Source organism: Sebastes fasciatus, chromosome 19 (genome assembly GCF_043250625.1).
Source record: "Sebastes fasciatus isolate fSebFas1 chromosome 19, fSebFas1.pri, whole genome shotgun sequence".
Lineage (NCBI taxonomy): Eukaryota > Metazoa > Chordata > Actinopteri > Perciformes > Sebastidae > Sebastes > Sebastes fasciatus.
Genome location: NC_133813.1, coordinates 26,017,977 through 26,035,743, shown reverse-complemented (window position 1 = coordinate 26,035,743; position 17,767 = coordinate 26,017,977). Strand labels below are relative to the sequence as shown.

At 43.0% G+C, this 17,767-nt stretch overlaps 1 protein-coding gene and 1 long non-coding RNA gene across 2 annotated transcripts in view; one reads left to right on the top strand and one right to left on the bottom strand.

The window, feature by feature from the left end:
- The window catches only part of klf4 (Kruppel like factor 4), a 109,228-nt gene that overhangs the window by 63,238 nt on the left and 28,223 nt on the right, over positions 1–17,767 (bottom strand). The gene's annotated exons all lie outside the window — the stretch shown is intronic.
- On the top strand, positions 14,493–16,452 carry LOC141757439 (uncharacterized). The gene is made up of 2 exons (XR_012591650.1): positions 14,493–15,846; positions 16,203–16,452. It is a non-coding gene; the product is annotated as an uncharacterized LOC141757439 (long non-coding RNA).

Here is a 17,767-nt window from a genome sequence, read left to right as displayed (position 1 = left end):
TATCACTGTCTTCAAAGCCACCAGACTCCATTCACAAAAACAGTAATTTGACCTCAGAGAACATGGGTCATCGATCTGTTAGTTTGTTGGTGTCATTGTGTGACTTTTCGGATCCAAACTAATGTGGCGTCGTCTAAGTTACTGTATGTAAAGATAATACATTGACTATAAGGATGCATATATACTGTACATGTAACAGCGTTATCATGCAGAAACGTGGGGAAACATTTTTTGAAGGGGAAAATAGCATTTTGACGCTAAAACATATACATACCTCGACAACAATTTGAATGTTCGGATTTGAATACATAAGGAACACCACCACTATAAAAAAATATTTAAAAACATAATAAATAAATAATGGACCCGCCCTTTAAGTTACTTAAATTGTATTGCAGTACAATGAAATTGAACCCCATGCTTTCATATGATGATGTAATTACCTCTTAAATACCTTTTTACTCCCTCTCACACACTCATATCTGTCATTAAAGTTGCCTAAGCTATAGCTCAGCTCTTGCGTTTCTTGTGTATGAAATTAAGTCTCCAACCCCCCCTTCCATGTCTGCTCTGCCCCGCTCACACAAACACGGACTAAACCTGCAGGGCACCATCCCCGCTCTGCTGACTCAGGCCAGATCAAGGCGTGGGGAGTCTTCTTTTTGGCATCGGGGCAGGAACGAGGATCTGGTATTACTTGGCATCGCGCCATGTGACGACAGTCGGTGTCACACTTGTTTCGGGACGCCGACTGTGTGAATGCATATTAACTCCTTATATCAATAGCATTATGCAAAGGGATTTCCTCACTGCGTAGCGAAAGGGTGTGTGAGGGCAGCACGCTTCTGTGTTGTTGATGATTCATGTGAGCTTTTAAAAAGGTATTTCAGGTTTGCACACAACATGTCCACACTTGACCTCCACGTGCAACCTCAAGGTTGAAGGGTTTGGTCCATTTTCGTGGAGCCGTAAAGCTCCTTCTGCTGCATTGAGCTGATACAATTGCATCATCGAGGAACAGATGTTTGTGACATTTTGCATCCAAACTCTCTCTCGCTCTCTTGCCTCACTCTACTTCTCCATGTGTACTTTACCCTCGTATAAACTCTGCCTTTTTCGATGTCAGCGCACCTTCTGGGACATTTACAAGGCATTCCCATTAGGTTCACTGAACCCATAGGGATGATGCATTTACTTAAGCAAGATTAGATGACACATAAACAAAGCAGCATATCACAGCAACCAGGGTTTCGGTCTGCCATAAAGTGAGGGGGAAAAAAATGAAGGAGGGGAAAACAAGGATAAGAAATAATGACAAAATCATGCTGTTCGTTTGGCAGCAAACAGCGAGCAATACTTCAGAGGGAATCCAGGGAAACTGAGTAAGCATATTTGCTTTTCTCTCTGGAGTGTCTTCAGCGTGTATTGCGGTGGAGCTGAAGATGAGGCTGCTTTGTATTATCAAGGTTTTGAGTTCAAACTTGACACGTCATCTGTCGGTTTTAGGCTTGTCACGTTCCACTCAGCTTCTCCTTCTTATACTAATGTATGGTTCATTAGCAGTGGGAGAAATGAAATATGACATATCTCACAGCAAATGTATGACCCTGTGTTTTTGTAGTGAGGATTCTACCAGATTTGGAGTAATTACAGACCAGAGGGGGTACAAGCTGAACCAAACAGCGTCACACACACACACATCAGAGAAATGAATGTTTCTGCCTCTTCAAAGCCTCATGAATGTATGTATCCTCAAACCACAAGCTGCTAATATACTGTAAAGACAGCTTAAATGAAATATGAGCCAAATAATGACTGACTTCTACAGCATACAGGCTTCCACATGTTCATGTTTCATCTGCGTTATGCTTCGTCTGCCGTACTACAGCCGTACCTGAATACTTCTGTAATAGCTAAGGAACAGTAAATACAAGACAGGCACATATAAACCCTTCCTCTTTTTGTTTCCCCCCGGAGGAACAGTTTGACATGTTTTGAATATACTTATTTACTTTTTTTTGCCGAGAGAAGAGCAATACCACACTCTGTTAAATATCAAGCTACAGCCAGGAGACGGTTAGCTTAGCTTAACATAACCCCTCCAAATTAAAGGGACTGTTTGTAAGAATCAGAAATTGCTTGTTAACAGCGACCCCTGTAGCCGTTAAGTCAACAAAAGTCAGCGTCCTGTTGCCTGCGTGCGCTTGTGCTCGCTCTACATAGACATGAACAAGCATCGGTCAAAACAGTGAGGCAACACACGTCAGCTAAAACCAAAATATCACTATATTTCAGCTGCTTGGCAGTAATGTTAGCTGACCAGACGAAGGTCTCTCCATGAATCAATGCTGATCCTAGTGTTGGCTTTTCCTGCCTCAGCCTCGGAGACGATAACGTTTCTCTCTGCGGAGCCCCGTCACTTCACAAGACACGGGAAACCTCTGTCAGTCTGGAGGAGCTGCAGCAGTTATTTCTGCACAAATGTCCACTAGATATTTTCAGAGCTAAACTAACTCTTCTGTAGTGTGTAGTATGTGCGCGCATGCACGTGAGAGTGGAGCGAAAGAGCGAGAACGAGCGCGGTGTGTGAGTGAAGGCAAGCAGGCAGAGGAGCAGAGTACAGCAGAGACTCCGGTCCTGGAGATCAAAGCTACGGTCTCCCCCGCGTCCTCCGACCGCGGCCAACACTGTTTAACAGACGGGCTTCACTAGATACAACTTTGCGGTTTTGGTGCTTCCGTGTAGTTTGTGTTGGAGTCTCTTCTGAACAGCGTAGCCATGAGACACCAACCTGCAATGATTTATACGTGTGAGAAGTTACAAACATTCCCTTTAAATACAACTTGTTCTTTTTACACTTGTTTTTTTGTACGGATTCGGCATATTAGATGACATGTAAATTAGTGAGCACATTGTTACCGTTGGACAGAGCAAAGCTAGCTGTTTCAAGTCTTTATGAAGTGGTGTAAGAAATACTGATCTTTTATTTAAGTAAAAGTAGCAAAACTACAGTGTAAAAATACTCAATTCAAAATGTAACTTATGTAAAAGTACAAAAGTATTAGCATCAAAATATACTTAAAGTACCTAGAGTAAAAGTGGTTATTATGCAGAATTTCAGAATAATATATTCCTGGATTATAATTAGCGATGTATTAAATGTGTACATCACTTTCATGTTACAGCTGGTAAAGGTGGGGCTGATTTTAACTAGTTTATATACTTTTTTCAGACTGAGTACAAGTACAAGTACTTACATTTGTTTACTCGCTGATACCGAGTACCGATACAAGTACTTCTCTGTGCCAAAAAACCCTCGTTAACAGCCAGCTGGAGGGTGTGAGCGACACACGGCAGGCTGGGGAGTCCCGCATACGAGGCGGTGCGCCGCGAACGGCTCTAGGTCGGCTTGGAAAGGCTCGGGGCGAAGGTGGCTCAGCCGCAGCTTTACAGCGCTCCCCAACCGGACCTCGCCACACCGTGGACAAAGGGCTTGCTGTGTCCTTTCTCCCCACTGGGGACGGACCCCTGCTCCCGGTGCGACTGTCGACCGGAGCGGACTGTCCTCAGTGCGCCCCAACCGCGTCGTGCCCTCAGATCAGGGCTTGGCCCACGTAAAAGGCGCCAGTGGTCTGCGGCGATGTCGGCAACCCACCCAACCCACCTTGAAACACGGACCAAGGAGTTTAACGCACGCGCGAGTCAGAGGATGCAAACAAAACCCCATGGGGCAATGAAAGTGAGGGCCGGTGCACGCCGGCTGAGGTGGGATCCCGGTCCAGCGGGGTCGGGCGCACCACCGTAAAGTGGTATCTGTGCCGTTGTATCGGAGCCGTTTTGTGAGTATAATACAATTACATGAGCACAGTATTGGACTCGATACCCAATACTGGTATCGGTATCGGTGCATCCCTAATACAATCAATGGCTCCTACATTCAACGCCTTGTAATGACTGGCCCACCGGCAGGGCGCTGTTTGCTAAGGAGCTAACAACAACAACAACAATGGCAGATCCAGCTTGTGGAAGTCTCCTGTTACCTTTCAGGAAGTTAACCTGACACAGTCAGAGGTGTAGCACTTTTGCATGCCCCCTACCCATATTCTGCAACCTTTACCACCCCCCCAACACCCTCCCCCTAATCTTTTTTTCTCTCTGTCTCACACACATACAATATCCATGCACACACAGGTCAAGTAGACGGTTGGAAATCGAAGCTATTGATGGTTACCTTGGGAAATGCCAGAGTTTGGACAGAATAGACTGAGCCATTTCTTCCCACACCTGCTGCTTTGTGTCACTTTATCCCAGAACATCCTCTCTGTGGACACCTTATCCTGGCCTTCCAAGAGACAAGTATAGGATGACTGGCAGGGCGATTGCCAAGTGCTCCACAAATCGCAGGGAAAAAAATGATACTATAAAGATGTATTTTTTTTATGCTAGAATATTTAATATAGTCTCTATTTGCTTGCAAAATAAATTTCATGGCTCACAATAGAGGTGATGTTGTTACAGGTTGCCAGGAATTGTCCATTTTATGCAGGAAATATGTCATGCAGATTTTATTGTAGAACTATTTATGTTAAAAGAAACTCTTTCACTCAGCTTCCCCCCACTAGGATACACAGGTAACCAGAGCAGCTCCGGCGACATTGGACACTACCGAGGAGAATCGACTCTTTTCTCCGAGCCACGGGAAACACAGGACGCAATCTAGGCCTCTCATAGTCAGCACGCTATCCAGCGACACAGGCCCAAAGCTTGAGTTACCACCTTACGCTCCGCTCTTTGTTCCTCTCTCCATTCAGCAGAGAGAAAGATAACTAAGGCTGTTTTAGGCCCTGAGGTGGGATTAACGGCTTTTTAGGCACCAAAGGGGCTCCTTAACACCATCTATGAATTAAACAGGAAGGACTTTTAAAACCTTTGTCGACTTAAACATTTTGAAAACACTTTATAAAGTTAGTTGGCAAACTGTACTCGCACGAGGGAAACGCCAGAGGTCTATTTAAACCAGTTTGCATGAATGTACATGTGGAGTGGGGGAGGTTGTACATGGATGTTTTCTCAGGCCTGGGAAAACAAACTGAATCTGAATGATACACTTTCTCAGAACATAAATTTCTCCCATAATTAAACACTTTGCAGAAGAAGGGACTGATGGCAGGAGTGGGTTTCATCTGTCCCAACCGGAACTGTAATGTTTGGCCAAATAAATAGAGGGTATCAGTTTTCCCGCAAGCCCAGTAATTAAACGAGGAGGCTTTTTTTAGTGCCGCGCTGCTTTGGATCTACCAGCATCGGTTAGATAAGGCTACATGTTCATTTGTCTTGCGTGAAGAAGAAACTCAGAAACAGGCGGGAAATTAGAGAAAACAAATACGTCTGAAATGCACGGTCTTTGAATGTTAATCAGAATTGTTTCCAGTAAAAATATTTGCCTAATCAATGGTTTCCCTTCAAGAAAAAGACAAACAATCATCACACCATGGATCATTAGGCAAAGCGGGCACACGCCTCGTGCTGTGTCCAGCAATCCAGCTAAATTTAGTTATTGCAAACGGTTTTGATTAACGCTACGGTGGCACACGGCTGTTTACTACAGTGGAAAGAAGCTCTCATTAACACAACGTAATAACTGTAGGCACCACAATGCAGTCTGGGAGACGGTGGCTTCGGGCCGAGTTTATACAAAACAGTGATTGGCTTTTGATTAAAATATTGGCAAAATAAAAAGGCGTCAGTGTGTCACTAAAAGTCAATTTGCCATCCAGTAATTATACAGCACTTCACTGTTAACACCAGTAAAAATAGCAGGGCTGGGAAGAGACTTAACACAGTGTGATTTTTATGCGGAGGAAATAATATGGCGGAGAGAAGGAGGGTAGAGCAGCGGTGGAATGAAGGTCAGGTAGCACCTGTTTAACATCAGCAACTAACAGCAGGAATATGAATCAAACCATCTGGGTACTCTGCCCATCAGATTACTGCTTGGCATGCAGCTGTGCAGCTCTGTGTGTGTGTGTGTGTGTTTAAGAAAGAGACACAGAAAGACAGATACATGAGAGCAAATGAAGAGAGAGACAAAATGAAAAGCGGAGATCATTTCCAAGACTACTCTGCAAGTGGAGGTGCTCGACGAGATCAGCAATATTTTTTTATTTGTTTCATCAAGGCTATGTGGGTTCAACCTCTCACTCCCTATAAATATTAAATAGAAAAATATTTAGTCCATATTTAGAAATTTCAAGTTCAGCATCTTGTGGAGTGGCACAGTAACAGAGTTAGAGGGCTCTGTCTGTGTTCATACGTGGATTTTGTTGCTGCGTCCATTTCTTATTTGTTTCATGTTTTATTCAAGTGCATGTTAGAGCATTCAATTGTCTTTCATTCAGCTAATTTGCTACGATATACACTGTTTCTAAACAGCAGGCCCATAGTTATGGACGTGGTGGTACGATAGGGTTCTCCAGGAAATTGTGGTGAAGGCGTGGCTGGAAGAATTAAAGAGTCTGATGAGGACTGGGTAAACTAGGTACTTTTCAAACTTTGTCCATTCTCCCTGAGCAGGTTCTCCTGGTTCCCCGAGTCGGATCCAGAGCTCTACCTCTGATGCAAGCAGCTCGCTACAGGCAGAGACAAGCTACTGATCTATGTAGGAAATCTGCAAATCTCTATCTATGCAAATTATATATCTCGTGTTCATTTGTTATAGCTGTAGTAGTAGTAGTAGTAGTAGTATATTATTGAAACCTACCTGACTGAAGTAAATACAGTAACTGTATCATAATGCAAAAAATAAAATAATTTTATGAATGAGAAAGTAATGAAAAGAATGAAATACCTGTGTTCGACACGTCAGCAATCAACCGATGTAAAATCTCACTCTACTTAGTGAAAACTGGAAAAAACTCTGTAGAGTCCCTATAGAGATCCCTATTGGATGCTTCTAGCCCCCCTAGGTCATATATTAATACTATGGGTCAGAAGCAGTCATGGAATGTCTCCTTTTTAGGGGTCAGCAGTGGCCTAATATCTAACTATAAAGCCAGGAATCTCTGTCAGTCTGTGTCATTCGCATATCTCGAGAACCGCTCATCCAATCCACTTCACACTTGGCGGGTGTATTGCTGGTCACCCAAGGGAGTGCTTTTTCAAAATGTGCAATTTGGACACGCGTGTTCAATATTAATAAACTTTGAATAATCAAGCACACAGCGCTCTGTGCAATAGCGGGGATGGAGCTTCAGAGTCCATTTTGTCGTCTACAGCGGGCAGACCGCAACTCAGTTCGCTGCTGCTGATCCTGGATATAGCCTGATAAAGCTATATGGATGCTGGATAACGTTACAACCAAACTCTTCTTCACGTCCCTGGAGTCAACGAGCAATGAGCGGTTCTCGACACTGCTGCAAGCAGCACTTCCGTGGGGACCAAGCAATCAGCCCGCTTCAAATGGCCACGCGCTCCGAACGGGCACAAGCCCCCCGACAACGCTGCAAGCAGCAATACCAGGATACCAGGAGGCTACTGGGGGCCGAGCAACCGGACCATTTGACACCATGGATGTGTTAAGAGAACTAGATACAGCGAAAATTGCTCAGTGGCGCATGATGCCAAAATGGCTCAACTTCCATCTGGAAAAGTACCTGGATCTTCCGGCGATCTTTCGCACCCATTGGGCCCATGGAGCAGGCGCAGTAGCGTCCGCTCGGTCACATAGCTCGGTCACGGGGTCACAACCACCACGGAAATAACTCTGGATTCGGCTAATAGTGCAATTTACAACTTTTAGGACCTAATGATTTAAATAAGGGCTATTCAATTGTTCGTACTGGGAAGTTGATTTAACTAAAAACAAAATTATCCGCTGAGTGACAGACGTCTCTTTCCAAATGTAAGTCTATGGGAAAAAGTCTTTACAGGCCTAATGGCATCACGTGAGGTACACGGAAGTTGTAGTACCGCCATTTGTCCACTACAAAAATTGGCATCAACGAACGACGCTCTTCCTGGGGGCCTGTTCCAAACAGGCTCACGTGCTGATATGAGTGGCCATGACCTGGGTGTGTTTTTACCCCCCCGTGAGTAAGACTGTATTTCCCTGGTGTAAGACTTGATACTAACTTATAACACTAATAACGTTACTTTACAATCGGGGTAGTTATGTCAAAGCGAGCGACTAATCATGCCTATTTGGAAATGACCTCTGACAAGTGTATTTCACCAGTGTTCTGACCATGACTAGTCACGACCTGGTTGTAATTTCAATGTACAGATCTGCTTGTGATGAGAGGTTAAACCTGCAGTGCACCTGGGGCGCAACTTTTTCAAGCTGATTTAATTATGTCAATAGTGCAGTCTAGATGATGATTGTGATATACGGAGTTTACTGCAGCCTAAAAAACACCTAAAGGATTGTCATGCATCCACTGACAAGAAGAAGAGGACAGCGTAGGCTATGCAGGGGCATCACCTCCCAGAAGAGATAAACGAACAGACAAGAGATGTAAAAGTACACACAAGCAGCCTGCAGTATATGCATGTGTGCCAGAGGGCCAGCCAGGCATTACAGCCATCTCAAACAATGCTTCAAGTTTCTTGTTGTGTCACCCAATCTACTGTATGCTATTTTAGCTAATCCCTTTTTAGATTAACGCTCCAGGCATCCCATATGTAACACCTGTTGTTTACCTCTTAGTCGTCGGGACACTAACAGCCTCGATGAAACCCTCGAATCTCGAGGAAACACATGGAGGGTGACATCTCCAGGCCCTACCTCTGCCCTTCCTCCCCCCCCTATCCGGCCGTCTCCTTTGAGCGCCATGCACCACCGACAGCTGTGGAGTGGAGAGCAAGCTGATGACGTCCTCAGGGGTAATTGCGCTGTAAATGTGAGGTCTAAGGGGGTAAATAAAGAGCTGTAGGCCAGGACTAAAGTCACCAGAGAGAGGGAGAGAGAGCAAGAAAAGGACACAGAGAGTGAGGGGGGGGAGGGAGGGGGGGGGTGCGTAACCTGACACCAACCACCACCTCTATTACAAGGAGCATCACCAGCACCACATCTGCCCTATATATAGCTTGTGGGCTGCTTTCAGTTTCAGTTTTCCCTCTCTTTCTTTGTATCTGTGAGACTCTCGCTCATCTATTCTCCACAGCTTCCACCCTCCCGCAGCTGTTCTGCCCTTACTATGTGTCAATCACAGAGGAGTGTCATAATATGCATGTACACCTACATTCAAGTGCATGAGCTCATAAGTCAAGTTTTCATGCACATTAGAAATGACTGAATACATTTCTGGGAGAATATTGAAAAGATGGTCCTTTCTCACAGAATTTAGCTGCATTTCACTTTGCACTGAAATTGACCTTCTGATTAGGGATGTTAATAATTAACCGTTTAACCGGCATTAAGCATTTTAACCGATTAATGCTATCGGTTAAGGCGGTTAAAAGAAATGTTAATAATTAATTAAAAAGCTGAGCAAAACTCAGAGTAGCGGCTCGTCACTTTAAGCCCACCTTAAGAGAGTCTGAGCCGGCGTTGCAAGATACAGGAAGTTGGCTCGGGACTTGAGCTCAGGAGTTTTAGCCTTGTAGCATTTATTAACCGACAAATAAACTGTACAGATACTGCTACTGCTACGTTCACAGCTATAACGCCACCAACAACCCCACACACAGTATTTCAGCTCAGGATTTTGGATACTTACACTGAGCAACAGCAACCTCAATGCCTTGAAAAGCATTAAAAACATTAAATCAAAGTCTTTCTTGCACTTTGCTGCTCAAGCAGAAATCTGCTACTACTATTTACCCGTCTATCACTAGAGGGGAAGAACATTAGCTACAGTGAAGAGGACAGGAGCTACCATTAGCAGGTTTTAATTATCCACACAAATACATTTTGTTATACAAGACATCAACTGAAGTGTGTAGGGAAATGCAGATACAGTAATGCGGGAAATGCTGTAGTCGCACTGAACAGAAGTGGATGTCAGTTGTCAGTCAGGCTAAAAACAGCAGAGATACCGATACCGGGCCAATACTGACTTAAAAAGCTGGATCGGATATCAATGGGGCTGATCTATTCAATTCAATTCTAGGTTTATATATTATATGCATTATATACTGGTATTTTAATTCCTGTCTAAGTTTTGATTCAATGTTTGTTTGATTTTGTTACTGCATTTAAAAGGTCTCTATTCATAACATATCTTTTTTTACAATTTATTCTTCTAGATTCTTTATTTGTATAACTGTTTAATATATGTGTATGCATTGTCAGAATTGCTCTTTAATTTCGTTCTACTCTGTGCAGTGACAATAAAGGAATTCTTCTTCTTCTGTTAATTGAAGATTTTTTTACCAAGTTGCTGGTGTACAATTTATTAATAATAATAAATGACAATTCAGTTAATCTATATCTATGTATTTATTTGTTACATTTTGTTTTACAAAGTTAGGGGTCACATATTATGCTCATTTCCAGGTTCATAGATGTATTTTAATGTTGCACTAGAACATTTTTACATGCTGCAATGTTCAAAAAACCCTTTATTCTTCTCATACTGCAGCCTGAGTCTGCCTGCCTCAGAGCCTAATTCAGCCTCTGTCTGAAAACCCCTGATTCACAGCCTGTCTCCTCCCACTCTGCTCTGATTGGTCAGCGTTTTCTGTCAATCAAACGTCCTCAACAACAGCGTCACACTCTCCCCCTCCCTCCCGGAGAAGCTCTGGAGAGAGAGGAGCTAGAATAAAGTTTATAAACCACTTTAAAGTTTATAAACCAGAAACTTCACCCAGCGCACGTTACCGGAGGAATCTGATCAGAAATCGGCGACACATGATGAACATCTGCGGTCCAGATTCCAGGTTTTCCTGACGGTTTCTCTCAGGTAAATAATGCTATTTATAGCTCTGTTAGTTAGCTCAGTGTTTACCTCATGCATCAACTCTGTAAACCGTAAACATACACTCTGTTTTACGTTTGTCTTTACAGATCCATCTGTGAGAAATGACCGACAGAATCATCCCAGAGGAGAGCAGACAGCTGAGAGCAGACAGCTGAGAGCAGACAGCTGTGAGCAGATAGCTGTGAGCAGACAGCTGAGAGCAGATGGGAGATACAGAGCTAACCCGTTAGCATGTAGCTACATGCTAACGGGTTAGCTACATGCTACCGCTATGACACGGTGTGTAAACACAGCGACCATCAGGGTGGAAAATAGAAGATGTGAAACAGTAGTCAGTTCATTATTTCTGCTAAAAGATAAATGTATGGAAGATCAGAGTAATGGTATATTATTTACAGTAGTAGCTGTCTCTGTGTTACCATGACTACAGACCACCGGAGCTTAGCTTACCATAGTTTACCAGAGCTGAAGACTTTCTCCTGTACCATGTTAACATAACTGCAGGTGAGATGATTACAAATGCTGTGAATAATTAATATTGTCATCTGTCAACTCAAATAAAGTTTGACTGTGAAACAGAAATGTGTTGTGTTGCTTACAGTCACTATTTACTACCTGTAATCTGCTACATGCATGACATCAAATATATATAATATATAAATATCATCTGTTTAAACAGTGTAATTACATAAAGCCTTTGTGAAAGAACATGTTATATTTAGATGATGGGAGTACATGAAGCCTGTTCTGCTGGTTCTTGCAGACTAACAGTAGGAGCTACTTTGCTCAAGTTCGGTTGAGGAGGAGAGACAGTGACGCGCTGTGGGGCGGGGTCAGCTACTGAAGGTTCTGCTCTGGTTCGACCAGGAAACCCTCACGTGGCTTGCATTTCTCAAACGACGTCAGAAGAGAAGGAAAAGCTGCGCAGCATTTTTCGACACCCATTTCCGGACAAACGCAGCAGGAGAAAAAGAGAGAGGATGGTCTTTTATGATACTATGGTGACTTGTAGACACACTGGGGACAGATATTGATGTTTAAAAGACATGGAAAAGTGCATTTTGCATAATAGGTGACCTTTAAGTCAAGCCTGATGTTACCGTACACATTAAAAGAATTATCTCAGTCACTTCAACACAGTGAAACAAACAGCTTATTAATTAAACACTTGTATCGGATCGGTACTCGGTATCGGCCGATACCCAAAGCCCAGGTATCACTATCGGTATCGGTACTGAAAAAGTCAGATCTGTGCATCCTTAGTTGAGAATGGATGAAATGCCTGTTTGGAAGGGGCCGATTGCTTTGTCTCCGGTGTTGCTGCTTGCAGATTTCTCGAGAACCGCTCATCTGAACAACTTCCCACTCGACACTGCACTTCCTTGGGTCTTGAGAAATACGCCTGCCATGAAATAGCTGTATCCCAGAGCAATGCTACAGTATATGTGTCATTTGGGTGCAAAAGCTCACATGAACATAGTGAGCTGCACCCAGCGTGCCGTTCAGCGGTGTAACGGTTGATACTGTAATGAGTGACGTAGAGCGAGCTGCACCAAGCATGACATCGGTGTAACAGTCGATAAGGGTCCCCTCTCAATACACTACACAGTGTGTACAGAACGCATTACTAATAAATATGTTAATATGTTAGTTTGTGTCTGTGTCTATGTCTATTGGTATAGGTTTTTTGTGATGTTATCTATCCCCGTTTGTACTTATATATGAAACTTTTTTTATTTTACTGCCCATCAAGGACTCCCTGGCAGAAGAGATATTGTATCTCAATGGAACATTTCTGGTTAAATAATGGCTAAATAAAATAAAAGACGTGGACAAATTAAAGTTTTGACCTGATGATGGTGGTAGATGAAAAGTTAGGATCACCAAAGTTATTACAATTCATTCTGATGGGGAACATGGTAACGTTCCGTTAAAGAGAGAAAAACCCACAATGGTCACTGAAATAACTTGAAACTGACAAAAGTAATAATAAATAAAAATTCACTGAAAATTAACTAATGAAAATCAGATATTGTTTTTGAATTCTGGTTCAGCAGAATCATTTAAAAAAACAAACTAATGAAACTGGCCTAGACAAAAATGATGGTAACATTAACTTAATATTTTGTTGCACAACCTTTTGAGGCAATCACTGCAATCAAGTGATTTCTGTAACTCTCAATGAGACTTCTGCACCTGTCGACAGGTATGTTGGCCCACTCCTCGTGAGCAAACTGCTCCAGCTGTCTCAGGTTTGAAGGGTGCCTTCTCCAGACAGCATGTTTCAGCTCCTTCCACAGATGTTCAATAGGATTTAGATCCGGGCTCATAGAAGGCCACTTCAGAATAGTCCAATGTTTTGTTCTTAGCCATTCTTGGGTGTTTTTAGCTGTGTTTTGGGTCATTATCCTGTTTGAGGACCCATGACCTGCAACTGAGACCAAGCTTTTTGACACTGGGCAGCACATTTCGCTCCAGAATGCCTTGATAGTCTTGAGATTTCATTGCACCCTGCACAGATTCAAGACACCCTGTGCCAGATGCAACAAAGCAGCCCCATAACATAACCGAGCCTCCTCCATGTTTCACATTAGGTACAGTGTTCTTTTCTTTGGATGCTTCATCTCTTCGTCTGTGAACATAGAGCTGATGTGACTTGCCAAAAAGCTCCAGTTTTGTCTCATCTCTCCAAAGGACATTCTCCCAGAAGCTTTGTGGCTTGTCAATATGCATTTTGGAAAATTCCAGTCTCGCTTTTTTATGATTTGGTGTCCTCCTTGGTCGTCTTCCATTAAGTCCACTTTGGCTCAAACAGCGACGGATGGTGCGATCTGACACTGATGTACCTTGACCTTGGAGTTCACCTCTAATCTCTTTGGAAGTTGTTCTGGGCTCTTTGGTTACCATTCGTATTATCCGTCTCTTCAATATGTCATCAATTTTCCTCTTGCGGCCACGTCCAGGGAGGTTGGCTACAGTCCCATGGACCTTAAACTTCTGAATAATATGTGCAGCTGTAGTCACAGGAACGTCAAGCTGCTTGGAGATGGTCTTATAGCCTTTACCTTTAACATGAAGGTCTATAATGTTCTTTCTGATCTCCTGAGACAACTCTCTCCTTAGCTTTCTGTGGTCCATGTTCAGTGTGGTACACACCATGACACCAAACAGCACAGTGACTACTTTTCACCCTTTAAATAGGCAGACTGACTGATTACAAGTTTGAAGACACCTGTGATGCTAATTACAGGTCAAATTATTTTACATCTTTTCTAGGGCTAACATCATTTTTGTCTAGGCCAGTTTCATCAGTTTGTTTTTTAAAATGATTCTGTTGAACCACAATTCAAAAGCAACAGCTGATTTTCATTAGTTAATTTTCAGTAAATTTTTATTTATTATTACTTTTGTCAGTTTCAAGTTATTTCAGTGACCATTGTGGGTTTTTCTCTCTTTAACGGAACGTTACCAACAACTTTGCCTACGTCTGTATGTACCAAATTGCATCATTCATCCTATAGTTTTTGAGATATGTTTTCGATCCATCAAATAGCCTAGTTGTTGAGACGTTTCACTCAAAACCGCAAATGGTTGTTGCTAGAGGAAAAGTCAGGGGATGCATACTTTTATTATTATTCCTCAAGGAGGAAACTCTGGAGCCACTAGTGTGGCTGAAAACATGAACCGTAACAAATTACCAGTAGAATAGTATTACATACATAGAAGTATACGGTGTAAGGCCCTATCAGTTTGTTTTAGCAGCCTGCGGCGGCTTTTTGTGATTGTTTTCAATGAGAACGAAGCGTTTTTGCGTGCTGCTTTTGCGTTGAACGCCTCGCCTTTATCCACTCTGTGCACGTTTTTACAGGAGTGCCTGACATAATTTGCTTTTTTTTTGTCATTGTGGTGACTAGGGAAACTCATTTTGAAAAATGTTCTTAACCAATAACCGACCCTCGTTAACCGATTATTAACCGTTAACCGACAACATTTGTGCCTCGCATGCAGCGGTGTACCAGCTGCAGGAGCACAACAGATATTCTTTGAGTTTAGCAGGTTGTCAGCTGTGTGTCTGCCTGGCATAACGATACTTTGTCTGCCCGGCATAACTTTAGCAAGTGTCCAACAAACAGCGTGTGTATCTGTGCTACGTTAGCAGCTCTAGCATTGCCGGAGGCTCGCCGCCGCACACGTCGCCGCACACGTAACTTTAGCGAGTTTTCAACAGACCGTGTGTGTGTTGGCGGTGAGTGTGAGGTTGTTGGTGGCGTTCTAGCTGTGAACTTAGGTGTAGCAGTGTGTGTACAGTTTATTTGTTGGTGAATAAATGCTACGAAACTACAACTCCTTCGCTCCGCTAAAGCGAGCCAGAGACTGGAGCCGACTTCCTGCTCCTCTGAGCCGCTAAGCTTTTGAGTTAATTATTAACATTTCTTTTAACCATTTTAACCGATAGCGTTAATCTGTTAAAATGCTTAATGTTGGTTAACGGTTAATTATGGACATCCCCTTGACTTTTGCTTGTTACCTATAGCTTTATGACTTTACGGACCATAGTTACCATGATCTGAACACAAAACAGCAGACCTGGATGATGTTGTTGGATACCTGGAGCTACTGTTTATGAGTTTACCGACCTTAGTTACCGTGATCTTAGCAGAAAACAGCTCGAGGCAAATTAGTGCACCAAGTTGTTTCCATTCATTTAAACTGTACTATTAACTATTGGGTCGCCAACTGTTCATGGTTCGTAATAAGGTTAACGTTGGCACTCTATTGGTGGTTGCCTAGCAACATATACAATTTTTTTTAAAACGCAGCAAACTGCTAAAATGTCTAATGGGGCAACAAAAAGGCGGCGGTGCGCCTCGTGTTTTTCCACCTGCAAAACGAGCTCTGCCTGATCAGGGCCTAAAGGGGCAGAAAAGTAAGTGGCTCAGTGAATCAAAGCCCTGGTTCCCGGGTAAACTGGAGACACTGACTTGCCAATAAATTCCATTAGTTGAATGTTAAGGTGCAGCCTATTCTTCTAAAAATGTGTTTATATGCAATTAATTTGTGTTGCCAAATACTCTAGGAGCAAACATAATTGTTGCTTTGACTGTTGGCTCTGTGATGAACTGGCAACCTGTCTAGGCAGTTTCCCTGGCTTTGCCCATTGAAGTTTTTGGAAGCCTAACTAACAACCGACTGTCATATCAACTCGTAAACATCTCGGCTGCAGAGTTTCCTTTCAGTGTGTGTGTGCGATACACAGCACAGTAGTTCTTTTTTCTATTTCAGTGTGATGCCCGAGGAGACATGCAGACGGTCCCTGGTTCCTTGTGGTTCCTCCATCAGCTCTGAATCTGAGTGGGTGGCTGACTAGCTGGTCGACTGGCATTCCCCCCAGAGACACGAGGAATGACAAAAACTTAGAAAAACAAAGGCACACCAAAACCCCAATTCAGTTGCACAATAAAATCCTAATTAGCTACTGGCAATAATGATAATAAAAATATAGTCTAGACATGCTGTATTGAATAAAAAGTGGGGATTTTATGAGAGCGTAATTCACAGTTTAAAAAAAAACTCCACAATGTTGTCTGCCATGCCAGTGACAGCTTGTATTATCTTGTTTTATGAATAATAAAAAGCTTTGCCGTTTTCTTGTTTGCTGATGTAAGGGGAAAGTATGCTGGTGGGTGTGAGTGAAGTCTGGGTCAGACTCGCACGCTGGAAACAGCTCAGCGTTTCATTAGCTTGCCTACTGTTGCTTTATTGTTATTGAAGTGGCTGTTAATTTTAGCTAACTATAATGAAGCGCCAGTAGAGTTAGGGATCATGGTATAGTCTTCAACAGTAATTCGTGCAGATTGCCTGTTGTGAAAGACTGATTGCTTGCTCGCAGTATTGTGTTTAAACGGCTCCGTTTTGTTTTGGCTTTTGCATCTTAAGAAGCACGTCTTAAAGAAAAGGTTCAATATTTTTGGGATATATGCTCTTTTCCTAATTTTTCTGCAGAGTTAGATAAAAGGGCCCATACTGCTGTAATGTCTGTACAGTAAAAATGTAGCTAAAGCGAGCAGCCTTTAGCTTAGGTTAGCATGAGGGCTGGAAGCATGGGGGGAAACAGGCTTGGTTCTGTCCACAAAAAAAAAAGAAATCGGCCTACCAGCACCTCTAAAGCTCACTGATAAACATGTTTTATCTCATTTGTTTAAGCCAAACAAAACCAACAGCAAACGTGCCCTCTTGGATGCCCCTATGGTAGATAAAACGTGAACAAGTGCCCTCTAGGGTGCCCTTCCAGTACAGAAAATGTGATGAAGTGCCCTCTAGGGTGCCATTCCAGTGTAGAAAATGTAATGAAGTGCCCTCTAGGGTGCCCTTCCAGTTGAGAAAACGTGATGAAGTGCCCTTTCGGGTGCCCTTCCAGTGGAGAAAACATGATTAAGTGCCCTCTAGGATGCCCTTCCAGTAGAGAAAATGTAATGAAGTGCCCTCTAAGGTACCCTTCGAGTAGAGAAAAGGTGATGAAGTGCCCTTTAGGTTGCAATTAAAATTAAGATGTGATGCACTGCCATACAGGCTGCCCTACATGCTAGAAAACTTTCTGTGCATTGGTGCCCTTCTAATTTTTTTCGCCCCTGCCCCTCAGACAGCCTGAGTCTGCCACTGGTGCTGGACTATTTCTTGGCCAATGTCAAACTAATTCCCGGAAGGAAAGTTAATAAGCATATTTCTCAAAATGTTGGAATAGTCCTTTAACACTACCTGTATCTGGAAACCCCCTCTTTTACAATCTTGGCTCCTTAACTGAAATTTTACTGCCTCTTTTAAAGACTTCCCACAAAGTGTTTTTGTTA